Source organism: Fukomys damarensis, unplaced genomic scaffold, assembly GCF_012274545.1.
Source record: "Fukomys damarensis isolate Sample0158 unplaced genomic scaffold, DMR_v1.0_HiC HiC_scaffold_39, whole genome shotgun sequence".
In the NCBI taxonomy this organism is placed as follows: domain Eukaryota; kingdom Metazoa; phylum Chordata; class Mammalia; order Rodentia; family Bathyergidae; genus Fukomys; species Fukomys damarensis.
In genome coordinates this window covers 124,299,905-124,312,631 of record NW_022900951.1, presented here as the reverse complement: position 1 = coordinate 124,312,631, position 12,727 = coordinate 124,299,905, and the positions used below count along the sequence as shown (strand labels likewise).

The window sequence follows — 12,727 nt, the reverse complement described above, 5'->3', positions numbered from 1 at the left end:
TGTTGTCTATTTATTTCATTTTACTTTTCTGACTCTATTTCCCTCCTTTCTATATAGCTATGTAAAATAATATACTTTTTATTTGAGGACAATCATTCACCAAATGGCCCCCAAAAAAGCACAATGGGAATCCGGGCTTCTCTTTATCGAAGAACCTTTTATCTCTTTCTTTCCCCCTTCTTCTCCTCCTTAGTTATTGTCAGGAGATCTGATTGCTAGACTTTGACTTGGCTGCACTACCAACTTCCTGTGTGGCCTGGGGAAGTGGACCCTCCTCTCTGGTTCACTCTTCCCACCTGTACAATGAGGAGCTGGATGAAATGCACTAAATTTGAATAGCAGTGACTCCCTTAAGTAAGTCTGAAGACACTCAGAAGTTCTTGATCCCATTATCAACTTGACAGAGTAGGAGACCCTTTCTAGTCAGAGCCCTTCCACAGGTAACAGGGCCCTCCTTGGGGAAGTAAAGCTTCTCTGAAAGGTAGGTGAGGGCCTTCTGTTCAAGCTCTGGATCGGTATCCCAGAAATCGGAGTTCACATATGTTGTGTCAGTATCCATGGCTCAGTGTACACTACTTTGTAGACACAGTCATCAATCATGAAGTATTATCACATGAGTATTTATCATTTAATACTTTGTGACCAACTGGCCCCTCTGGTGAAATAACTTATAACAATAGCTCAAGCAAGGGTCTCCATGATCCTGTTATTGGGCTGCTCAAAGCTACATTGCCATCTTCATGATGTCTATTTCAATCAGGGTTCTCCAGGGAAATGAAACCATATACTGTCTTAACACACACACACACACACACACACACACACACACACACACACACACACAATCTTAATATATTTTGTGCTGCTACAAGACTGCCACAGTCTGGGTAATTTATAAAGAACAGAAATTCATTTCTCACAGTTCTGGAGTCTGGGAAGTCCAAGATTTAGGCGCCATCAGCTTCAGTATGTGGTAATGGCCCAGCCCCACTTCCAAGATGACACCTTGACCAATGCATCCTCCAGAAGGGAAATATATGGTTGTTGACATGGCAGAAGAATGTAAAAACCAAGAGAGTCAGCAAAAGAAGGCCAAACTAGCACTCTTATGATGAACCCACTCCTGCAGAGGTAGCATTAATTCACTAAAGAGGCCAGAGACCACACAGAGGGGTAATTCTAATACTGTCATAGTGGCAATACTTCTAATACTGTCATAATGGCAATCAGATTTTAACATAGTTTTCAGAGAGAAAAGTATTCAAACCACAGTTTGTGTACATATGTGTGTATGAGATGTGTATGTGTGTGTTTTAAAATGTATTAATTAAACTAAAAGACACATTGCCATGAATCCCACTCAGAATACTTCCCTTTGTTTAGAACACACTTATCCCATAATGATTTCTTTTATTTATTTATTTTTATTAGTACATGTTTGTAGTACACAATATTTACATTCCTTGTAGGAGTTGATACATGTACATAACACATCTCAACTCCTTTTTTTTTATCCTCTATACCTCCCCTCCCTCTCCATCTCTTGATCCCTTTCCTCTCTGAGAAAGGTCTATCTCCCTACTTTCCATTATTTTTCTTTAATTTTACTTTCTATTTATACTTTTAGTTTTGCATACAAAAGAAACTCCTTTCCACTTTCTGAAGCAGTTCCAGAAGTCCTCTTTCTTTAGTTTCTTTACAAGTTTCAATAACAAAATGCAGTGAATGCTGCTGCCACATGCAATCCAACAGAAAGTCAGGCTCATAGAAACATTATTGTGTCCTTACCTATGTTATCCATGGATTCTGGCACCGTGCAACTTCTCACTCTCTTAAAGACAAAAAGATTATGAAAGGTAAACTACATTTTTAATCAATTCAGAACATTGAAACAACCATGACAGTGCAACAAGTTTGATCCCCAGTACCAAAAACAAACAAACAAAAACAACAATAACAAAAAAAAAACCAGAAAGCAGTATGAACAATGGGATAAGTATGTCTGAAGTGATGCACGGTAACATTTTTACTTAAGCTGTAACATTTTTATTTAAACATTTGTTATATATTTTGATCATACCTTCTGTGTATGCATAAAAATTATGGTTTGAATATATATAGAAAGGGGAGAATTTTAAGGAATTGGCTCATGTGATTATAGGGGCTGAAAAGTCTGAAACCTGTAACACAGGATGACAGGCTAAAAATCCAGGTAAAAACTAATATTTTTAGTCTTGAGTCCCAAGTCTACAGAGCAGGACAGGCAGCCCTGAAATGCAAGCAGGGTTTCTATGTTATAGTTTTGAATCTGAATTCCTTTTTATTTAGGAAACCTCAGTCTTTGACTTTAGGGTCTTCAACTGACTGAATGAAGCCCACTCACATTATGGAAGGTAATTCTGCTTTACTCAAAATCTGCTGACTTAAATGTTAATGTCCTCTAAGAACTACATTCGCAGCAACATCTAGTACAGGATTCCACCAAACAATTGGGTGCCATAGCCTAGCCAAACTGACAAATAAAATTCACTGTTACTGGGCCAGGGATTTAGCTCAGTGGTTCCACCACCTGCTTTGCAAGCACAAGGTCCCGAGTTCAATCCGAGTTGGTACAAAAAAAAAAAAAAAAAAAAAATTCACCATTACCATACCCAAATACTGACTGCTTTGCTGATGATCAAGGCCACTTCACCATTCTCTTTTGAAATGGGTTTTACCTTGGATAGCTGACACTGGCTTTATACCCTTTGCCTGGTCTTTAAATCCTGCCAGGTCTTTTAAAAATAGTCCCTCACATTGGATATTCTCTTCTACCCTTTCACTGCTTCCAGAATAGCTTAAGTCTAAGCTGTTAGACCAGCAACAGGAGGCACCAACACACAGAAGCCAGTAGCCCCTGTACTGTAGCTCAGGAAATGCCTCTCCACTCAGGAAATTCCTCTCCTTCCAACTGCCTCCTGCATCGGCTCTTCTGGCTCCCTAAAGCACTTGGCTTTGTAGACTGTCTCTCCAGTCTCATCCAGCTCTACACTAGCCCCATTACCTTCCTTCTGACTGTTACTGATCCCAATCTTTTCTTTCTGCCAACATCAGGAAAATTCCCTGTCTCTGAACCCCATCCATCTGGGAAAGAAGACCAGATAACCTATATAATGCATTACATTTCTTAAAACACTTTCATATCCACTACCCACTATCTGGTATTCTCTGATGCCACCTGAGAGCTCATAGACAAGCAAAGTCTCATTTGGCAGGTGAAGAAATTGAAGTTCAGAAGGAGTAATTCCTCAGTACAAAGGTACATAGCTAGCTAGTACATATTTTCTTGGTATGAACCTGGGGCTCTGAGTTCATTCATTGAGCCAGAAGCAACTTTATGAGAAGTTAAATACTACTGAGCTGAATACTATTAACAATCTGCTTGGATTCATATATAACTTTGCTTCCAAAATGATCACAACAGCATTTCTCACTTTTCACCTAATTATTTCCTGTTGGTTCAAAAATTCCCAACAGCATCCTGCTCCCTACCTTAGGCTGCAGAGATGAAAAAGTTCTTCTTCATTGTCCATCTCAGAATTTTAACTTGAATTTAGCCTACAAGGCCAATGTCTGCAAAGTGTTTGCAAAGCTGTTTGTTAACTGGTCTAGACTGAGTGAGAGTCTGGACATAAGAGCTTTCATCCTCAAAGATGGGCATATCGAGTTGTAGACTACAATTGGAACTTGGGTGGGTTGGAATAGACCAGCCTGGGGAGATACAGAACCAAGACAGCAGGCAGATGCACGATGGCTTTGAGGTGAGGGTCTTCAATCACAAGTGAGAAGTATAGGCTAACAATCTATGTTATAGAAGCCTAGACATGAGGGACAGACAACACTGCCACAGAGGAGAGGGAGCAGACCTTAAGAGGCTCTGGTAACAAGCAGCAGTAGGCAGAAGTCCATGCAATGCAGACAGCAACTTCAGTGAGGACCAACAGTAGCCAACAAAGGGCTATGCTGGGCAGCAGCAGACTCTGAGGCATCCTGGAGTCTCAGATACAATCCACACAGAGATGTCTCTACAGACAGGCAGATATGCATTTCCAGGGAGTTCTGGCAATGGCCAGGCCCAAACTCCAAGAATGTAAAGAGCAACAGAATTCTAGATCTCAATAGACAAAAACATTGAGTATGGAGCCAAGGCAGAGACCCAGTTCTCTGGTAAAACAGAATGGTAACAGACAAAGACAGTGAGCTCTGGATGTGGGAGGAAAGACAAGGTGCTGCTCACAGAAAGGTGGCTATTATCTATTTACTAGGACTAAAGCAAAGAGGCAAAGAGTTTAAGATGTACTTGCAGCTATGCTGCATAATGACCCCTCCGGTACCCTCTAAATCTCTCTTGATTACAGACAGGATGGAGCCCAAAGCCTTGATGGGTGTGGTGGAGTGGGGATTTGGGTACAATTTGGGGAGTCACATTCATGACTTCAGTTGTGAGGAAAAGGGAATATAAGAAGCATGAAACCAATGAGCCCATATGGGCCTTTTTGGAGTGGAGAAATCAGTTCCCTAACTGGTAGAAACCCGTCTTTTTGACATGACACCTCCTACTCTGATCCAGGGATCCTGGATGTGGATGTCTCTTTCTCATTCCACAGTAAGTAAGGGTGTCAGTAAGTACCCTCTAGAACCACAGCAGGAGGAAACATAGCCCTATTTCAGAATCCTTTGTTTGCTTGTTTTTGGTACCAGGGATCAAACTTGGGACCTCGAGGCAGGCAGCAGAATCACTGAGCTAAATCCCCGGCCCTCCTATTTCAGAATCTTGAGAGAGCTGAAGAGTTCAAACCCTAACATTAGAAAAGGGGTATATGGGGCCGGGGATTTAGCTCAGCGGTTCGGTGGCCTGCCTTGCAAGCGCAAGGACCTGAGTTCAATCCCCGGTACCAAAAAAAAAAAAAAAAAAAAGAAAAAAAAGGGGTATATGTATTGAGATCTGCCTCAGACCCACACAATGATTTAATCATAGAAGCTGGAATTTAGGTTTCCTGACTCCCAGCCCAAGGTTCCTTCCACTAAACTCCAAAGATGAATATTTCAACACCCACACACAGCTGAAGATGGCTTTATGACAGCCTAATTTCCATCCATACCTTGGGCAATCAAGCTGATTTATCTCATTTGGTCTCAAAACACACGTTTATAGATGTAGACCAGAAGTTAGGGAGACTTCAGCAGCCACTATACATAATAAATTAACTTTCTTTCCAAGACCTGACTTACTTTGTCATTTGAAAATAAAGGAAATAGCTATAATATGTACCTCACTAAAAGCGTGCTATGTTTAGCAGATTTCAGTAGCATGTTAATCTCAAAATTCCAATATTTTCCTGTTGCTATAGTTATAGCATCTGGCTAAATCAGAGTTCAGCAGCTGTGGGTAATGCTAACACTCATTCCAGCCAACTTTGGGCTTTATTTTTAATGCAGGACAAGAAAAACGAGAGCAAAATAGTCTCATTTTTCCCCACCCACTCTCAGAAGCAAAGCCCCTTAAATAGTCTAGGTTATACACATATTGACTCCTCATCTGACACCAATACAACTGTAGCCCTGAGTCCCAAGGTATTGAGTTAATGTGAGTAACTCCAGGTCTACAATGGAGTTGTGTTCAGGACATGCTAATATACCAAGGCTATCATATGTTCACCCAGACAAGTCTGATACCTAACATGCTGAATGCTTGTATGTCAATTCCTTTTGCAAATGTACTATTTGAGGATTATTTGACAGGAAAAAAATTAGGACTTTTAAATGGAGTCACTTGTTTGCACTATATTGCTCTCCAATTTTTGAATTTCCATGTGAACTTCTATTATTTAAGGCATTCTTTTACTCAGTTCTCCAGAGAAGTGTAGACAGATTTCTTAGGTCTACACATGGGGCCCATTAATGATCCTTTCTAAACTCTACACAGCCTATTTCCTTGACTCTAAAAGTGACTTGGTCTCTAAATGTTATTCTGAACATTTATGGGCCATCATAAATATACATCACAGAGCATTTCCAAAGTTGTGACAATAAAATCAATACAGTGTAAATTATGACATGGATTTGTAATGGCATGCTGTCTTACAGGATTCAAAAGTAGAGCTAGATCCATTTTTAAAAGGGCATTAGCAGGTTTTCTATGATCCCTTCTCTCAAATGTTAATTTTCTCTCTTCAAATGGGCAATGTTTTATGGGTACATACTTTCTAGAAAATGAGACCTATGTTTGAGTTTAAATGGACTCTTCAAAAATCATTCATACATACCTACTCAGGTTGTTCCATTTATATATACACAAATTGATACTAGCTTTGTACAGAAGATAGGAGCGCAGACGAGCTCATCACTGAAAGAAGCATATTGCACATACAAATGCTCCCTGATTTCTCTGACTGTTGGAGTTTGATGCACCCCTGATTGACCAATATATTCTATGCCCTACTGAAATGACTCTATGCCTATGCACTGTGCTCCCTTCATCTAAGCTTGCAGATACAATTATGATAAATGACTCTGTCTTAATGCTTGAAGACTTTCATTTGGTCATATGGCTGAGTCTCACATAACTCTGAACTTTTCAGAGACAGAATCAAGTTTGGGTCATCCTCACACAAAGCCAGTGGCTCATCTGAGTCAGTGTAGTTTCCACTTGGAAGCCCACAACTTGTTAGCAACCTAGACTCATGGGAGGTCTACTACTGTGACCTTTGGGGGACTAAATAAATGTGAAATTTAAAGATAGGTTTTGTTTTTTTAAATAAAAAATGTCCACTGAGCACCTGTGGAGTGTGCACCATGTCTCCAATACCCAGGAATCCTAACAATAGCTCCTCATCTCCAGCGCATGAAGAAGCCACATATAGGCCAGGTGTGGTGCCACCACCTGCCTCGGAAGTGCAAGGTTCTGAGTTCAATCCCCAGTACAAAACAAACAAACAAACAAACAAAAGAAGCCACATACATTGTGTACCTGTCAGTAGGAATTCAGTCACTTTAAGTTTCTACTACACCAATGTTGCAATGGTATGACTATAGGACATCAGTATTTTATCATATAATAATATGCATTGTTGGTCAATCTCTCCATTCTAATTCCCAAAATGTCTTTCAACATTCCCATATTATATTCATGTTATTAAGATATTCAGTGTACAAATGCCTTGCAATACTGGTAACCTTGTCCTCTCTGATGTTCACATCACTTCAAAGCTCCAAAAGACATGAACTATTGTCTTTGGTAAGTGTGGTAAGGTGCTTTGGAGATCAATTCAAGGTCTTAAGAACTTTTTCATATAGTTCTGTACTTTTTCAAATACATTACATAGTGAAATATAATTCGTTTAAAAAATAGAATGTGGTGAAAGGATGTCCTTTATTAGCTGGAATTTACCTGTGTTCCACCTTAAGGAAACATGTAGAAAAGCACTAAATTGGGAATCAAAAGACATGGATTTTTTCCTGTCACATATTATCTGTAAGACACTGCACCCTTGCCTCTCTCATGTATAAAATGATGGACTTGGACTAGATGATCTCTAGAGGCCTTTCCTACCCCAGAGTCTATGGTTCCTTAACATTTTTCATTCTGCAAATCCCGGTTTCCTGGTGGCCATGCTCCTGGGCATCAACCTGAGTAAAGGCTTTAGTTTCTGTAACTGTGTTACCAAACCAGCCTTTATCTTCTTATTTACACATACTTTCATGTTTGATTCCTGTCCAAGTTGCTTCAAATTTGAGGTCCCTTTCATATATTTCATTCAATTTATCTGGACCAATAAGACACAAAAGAGGAAGCTGACACATTCACAGCTTGATGTGTTGATCACAAATGATGGGTATTTTAACTATGTGAAACGTTTTCAAACTGGCAAATGATTGTATGTGGCCTGTCTGCCCAAAGAAATTTAACGTAGAATCGAGCAACAGAGGATGCTAGTTAATGGGTGTTTGTGCAGCCTGAAGAACTTTGTATTAGAGCATCCTGAATGGAATAAGCTGCTATAAGATACAACAAGTCCCTTGTCAGTGGAGGTTCTCAAAGTAGACGCTAGACAACCACTTGGTAGGGATCCATCCAAAGATAATCTACACTAGCTGATCATTGAAGCCCCTTCTATTTCTAAAGTTCTATAGGTTCATTTTCTCTTCTCCTTTTCGTCACATTTCTAGATACCTCAACACATCATATTCTGCAGCAATGCATTAGGTGAACTGGGGATGTGCCTGCATCTAGAAACAACAGAATGCAAATATGCCCTAAATGAGTTCCCAACCAACAGGGCTTAAATCTTCAATGGGGCGTTGCTGACTTTGTAAACTGTTTAGCTTCTTTGATAATACTACTTTATGCTTTGGTTTCAATTCAACTTGTAGATGCTTAGGATGGAAGGTTTTATTATTATGACTTTTTCTGAGATTCTTAAAACATTAGTTGCCACAGCAGCCTAACGAGAAAGACGTTGTTGTGAACAAAGATGCAAATGGCTTGCTTATGGAGTACAGTGAGTCAGGAGCAGATGAACAGGCATAATTTAATTTTGTAAAGCTAGAAAATAAAGAATGAAAATAGAAGCTAGAAATGTTTTTTCTCTTTCTCACTGTTGAATTCTACTTTTTCCTGTCCCATGTCAAGGTCTTACCTGGTCAAGGTGACAGGTTGAGAACAGGGGAGCAGTAGCAAATGATAATCCAGAACAAAGTAGCAGAGAGAAACTGAGAATATGGAAAAGAACACATAGCAGAGCCAGATGAGAGGGTCCCAAGACCATCTGTATAACTACATTTATGCTTATGTGCACAGACTCACTCTCTAAGGATCCACAGGGAAGTGGTCATAGCCTCTGGAGGAGGACACTAGGAGACAAAGGATCAGCTAAGAGAGAGAGGCTTACATTTCATTGAATATAATTTATTTTATTTTCATTTTCATTGTGTGGGTCTTATTTCACATGAAAAGAGCATAGCAAAATAAGACAAGTCAGCAACTACAAATAGTGAAAACATTGAAAGAGCAGTACAAGATCCTGAAGAACATCTCAGCCTAACAGCAAGGCTGTTTTGACTTAAGCAAACAAAGCAGGTCAGAAATCAAGGTAAGGCCCCCAGCCTTGATCCTAACTCTGAGAACAGTGCTGCTCAAATCATAGGTACCTATTGGTTCCCTTCCCATCTTGATGCAAATTAATCCTGAGCAAGCCTGAGCTGCATACTTACAGACATAACAGAGAATGTAGGGCTGAGGAAAAGGTAAGCAGGGAGCACATGGGGGTTTGTAGCAGAAGGACTGCTCCTTAGTACATGGTAAGCATGTGTTCATACAAAAGCTCTGATAGAATTATCTAAACACTGATTCAATAGCAATGGCCTCTTAGGCCCTAAGTGATGACCCAAGTCCATGTAGTGACAGTTACATTATACAGATACATTGAATCTGATTCACTTATCACCTTAAAAATCCCAAACCCACAAATTGTGTTCAGCTTGAACTGGACCTTAAAAGTCATGAAGTTCAATCCCATCAGATGTCTAAACTTTTTCTATGGTTTCTTTGCCAAGTGGCTTTTCTGATGACAAGGAATTCACTCCCAAATGAACCAATCCATTTCACTGCTGGATAGCATCACATCATTAAGAAGTATTCCTAATGTTAAGCCAATAATCTGATTTGCAGTTATTTTGATCCATTGGTTCTTAATTTCAGGGGATGCAAAGACCCGAGCTGTTCTTTGCTTTCCATGTCAGCTCTTCACATCTTTACAAATTGCCATAATTGTGATCAGACCCCTCTCTTACCCAAATGAATTATTTCTAGGTATTTCTACTGTTCCCTATACAAGTAAATTACAATGCCTTCCATATCCAGCTCATTTTCTGAATGGGCTCTGGTTTGTTTAGGGGCCCTTTACCTGTGCTGTACCCATAGGTATAACATAAATTAGTGCATGCAGGCATGGACCACTGCTTCCTATACTCTAGGTACCAGAATCCAATAGCATGGTTTGGGATCACATCAGTCCTTTGGAACAGCAATATCAGTCAGTCTGTTGGACATTGTTGATCTTTGCAACAGTTGAAACTCTAAAGTCCTTTTCTCACTCGCTGCTATTAAAGCAGGTCACCTTTGTGTGGTTTGTTTAGGTTTGGAGCCCACCACTCTTTTCCTGTGGCATTTCATCCTCTTTTATCTGGTCTTCTGTGGCTGTCTGAGGGCCAATGACTCTGTGAGCTGATGCTTTCACTTGGCTGCCCAGTTCCCTGCCATCTGTGAATCTCATCACAGGCCATCAGTGGTCTTTCTATGTCACCCTCAACAGGGCTGAAGAGGACAGAGAAAGGGACAGTGCATTGAGCAACAGTACCAGCAGTCTCTCTCTGAAGACTTTTGTTCAGCCATCAGCATCTGTCACTGTAGGCTCCAAAAGGGGACATTTCTCTATTTCTTTAGTAGATGACAAAAAGCCTTTGGGTTTTGGAAAGAACTATTCTTTGAAAATACATTATCTTGGAACTCATATTTACTTGTTACTTTTCTCCACTAGGATAAAACCTTTGCAAACCTTTGCTTCTTTTGCCCTTGTCTGAACAAAGTAAACCACCTTTTATATATAAAGTGAGTTATTCCTTCATCCATAAATACTTATTGAGTGTCTAATCATATACTGTGCACCATTCCAGGAACTGAAGACAAACAATGAACAAAGGCAAAATTCCCTGCCTCCTTGGCCTGTACACTGTAGTGAGAATCAGAGTCCAGAACAACATTCTTGATGTACCAAAATATGCTAATAAGGTAATGCTTCTCCCCAGAGTAAAGTCTAAACAAATAATCCACTCACTCTTGAAAGAAGACTTACTGCTTAGGAGGGAGTCTAAACCTTGTTCATTTTTAAGGAGTCACATATAAAGATTATTTTATGGTTCAGTTCAGATCAGTGAGTATCTACAAGAGGCCTGTTATGTAGTCAGCACTGAACTTGATGCTGTCACAAACAATAGAGACCTAGTTAGATATCTGTCATTTCTAACAAAGCTTGCCATCCAGCCTGGGAGGCAAGCCTACCTTTAGGTTCTTCAACTCAGTTATAGAAATATAGGATAGAGGAGATCTGACTTGAGAGTACATTATTACAAGAAGAGCCCACTGTGAGACTTTGGGAATTCTTTTCTATGCTCTGGGACTCATTTTCTTCCCACATAAAATGAAGGGGCTACACTGTCAGTGGTTCTCAGGAGGAATGACACTGATCCCTTAAGAGGCATGAGAAAATAAATGGGGTGAGGTTTTAATTGTTCACCAGAATGACTGAGGGATACTTCTAGAATCTAGTGGATGGGAACCAAGGATAAGCTATTGTTTGTATTGCACAGGACAACGAGTCCCCTACAGCAAAACAATGTCAGCAGTAACATCTTGTGTAGCACTGATAAATGATCCCTCTAAAGTCTCTTCCAGTTTTCTAACTTAGTGATTTGGTGACTTTAGCTCACCAAAAGAATGTTATAGGGCTTCTGAACTCCCAACAAAACTGTGAACTAATTTATGGACAAGAGACTCCAGTGATTTGGGGTATCACCAACATCATAATCATCTGTGATGCCTATTAAAATGCAGGGTACCTGGTCCTACATATTGAAACTTAGTCTCTGTAATGAGGGCAAGGATTATGGACTCTAATCCCTACGAAAGTAAGCTGCTCTAGATCAAAAGAGAACTGGTCTTGCTCTCTTGGGCACTTATGAGAGCACAGCTGTATTCCAACATCATTACTTTCCTGATCCTGTGCATGAAATGTACCTAGAGCTCTCCAAGTTTTCCTGCAGCCAATGTACTAGGATGTACCTTTCTAAAATGCTCCTCATCGGAGTTCTCTAACACTCCACTTTGCTGTATTTTTGTTTCTCTTACTTCTCCTCAGTCTTTTGCATCATTTCAATCAGCTTTTGATCACTTTGACCAAATGCCCGATGGAAATCAATGTAAAGGAGGAGTCATTTATTTTGGCTCACAGTTTCAGAGGTTTCAAGCCATGTTCACCTGTTTCCCTTGTTTTTGGGTTTACAGAGAGGCAGAAGATCATGGCAGAAGGGCATGACAGAGCAAAGCTGCTCACTGCATGGTAGACATGAAACAGAGAGAAAAGAGACAGATAGATAGATAGATGATAGATATTCCCTTTGAGGGCATGCCCCAAGCAACCTATTTCTTCCAACTAGGCTAGGCTATGTCTCTCACTTTCCTTCTATTCTGGTATAAAGCTAGAGTTGCAAGAAAAGTTTACAGCTAGAATAAAGCCATTGTCCTGGAGGCCATGGAGCTTGGATTCTCCTGGCAAAGAAACCAGGCAACCACATGACTACAGTGAGAAATACTGATAATGGTGTGGTAAAAACCAGCCCTGGAGGCAACTACCATCCCTATGTAGGAAAACACTTCAAAATAAGCAATGTACTGGAGGGAAAGGGAATCAATAATTTCTTCTTTGAATGTAAAAGTCAATACACTATGATGGAATATGGGAAGGAACTACCATTTTCTCAGCAATTACATGATAAATGCTCACTTAACCCTACAAGGTCATGATTACAATCCCTATTTTTACAGATGAGAAAATTAGGCTCTGAGGAATAAAGCTAGCAAGTGGAAGAGTCCCTTCAAAGTCAATTATGTCTGATTCCAAAGACTATATAT

General features: G+C 40.0%; 1 long non-coding RNA gene across 1 annotated transcript in view; it reads right to left on the bottom strand.

Annotated features, from left to right (window-relative positions):
• LOC104872740 overlaps window positions 1–12,727 on the bottom strand; it is a 69,575-nt gene that overhangs the window by 54,757 nt on the left and 2,091 nt on the right. The window contains exons 2-3 of the long non-coding RNA XR_783273.2: window positions 1,789–1,831; window positions 921–1,020 (exon numbers count right to left, since the gene is read on the bottom strand). This is a non-coding gene — a long non-coding RNA (uncharacterized LOC104872740). The remainder of the gene's footprint in view (window positions 1–920; window positions 1,021–1,788; window positions 1,832–12,727) is intronic.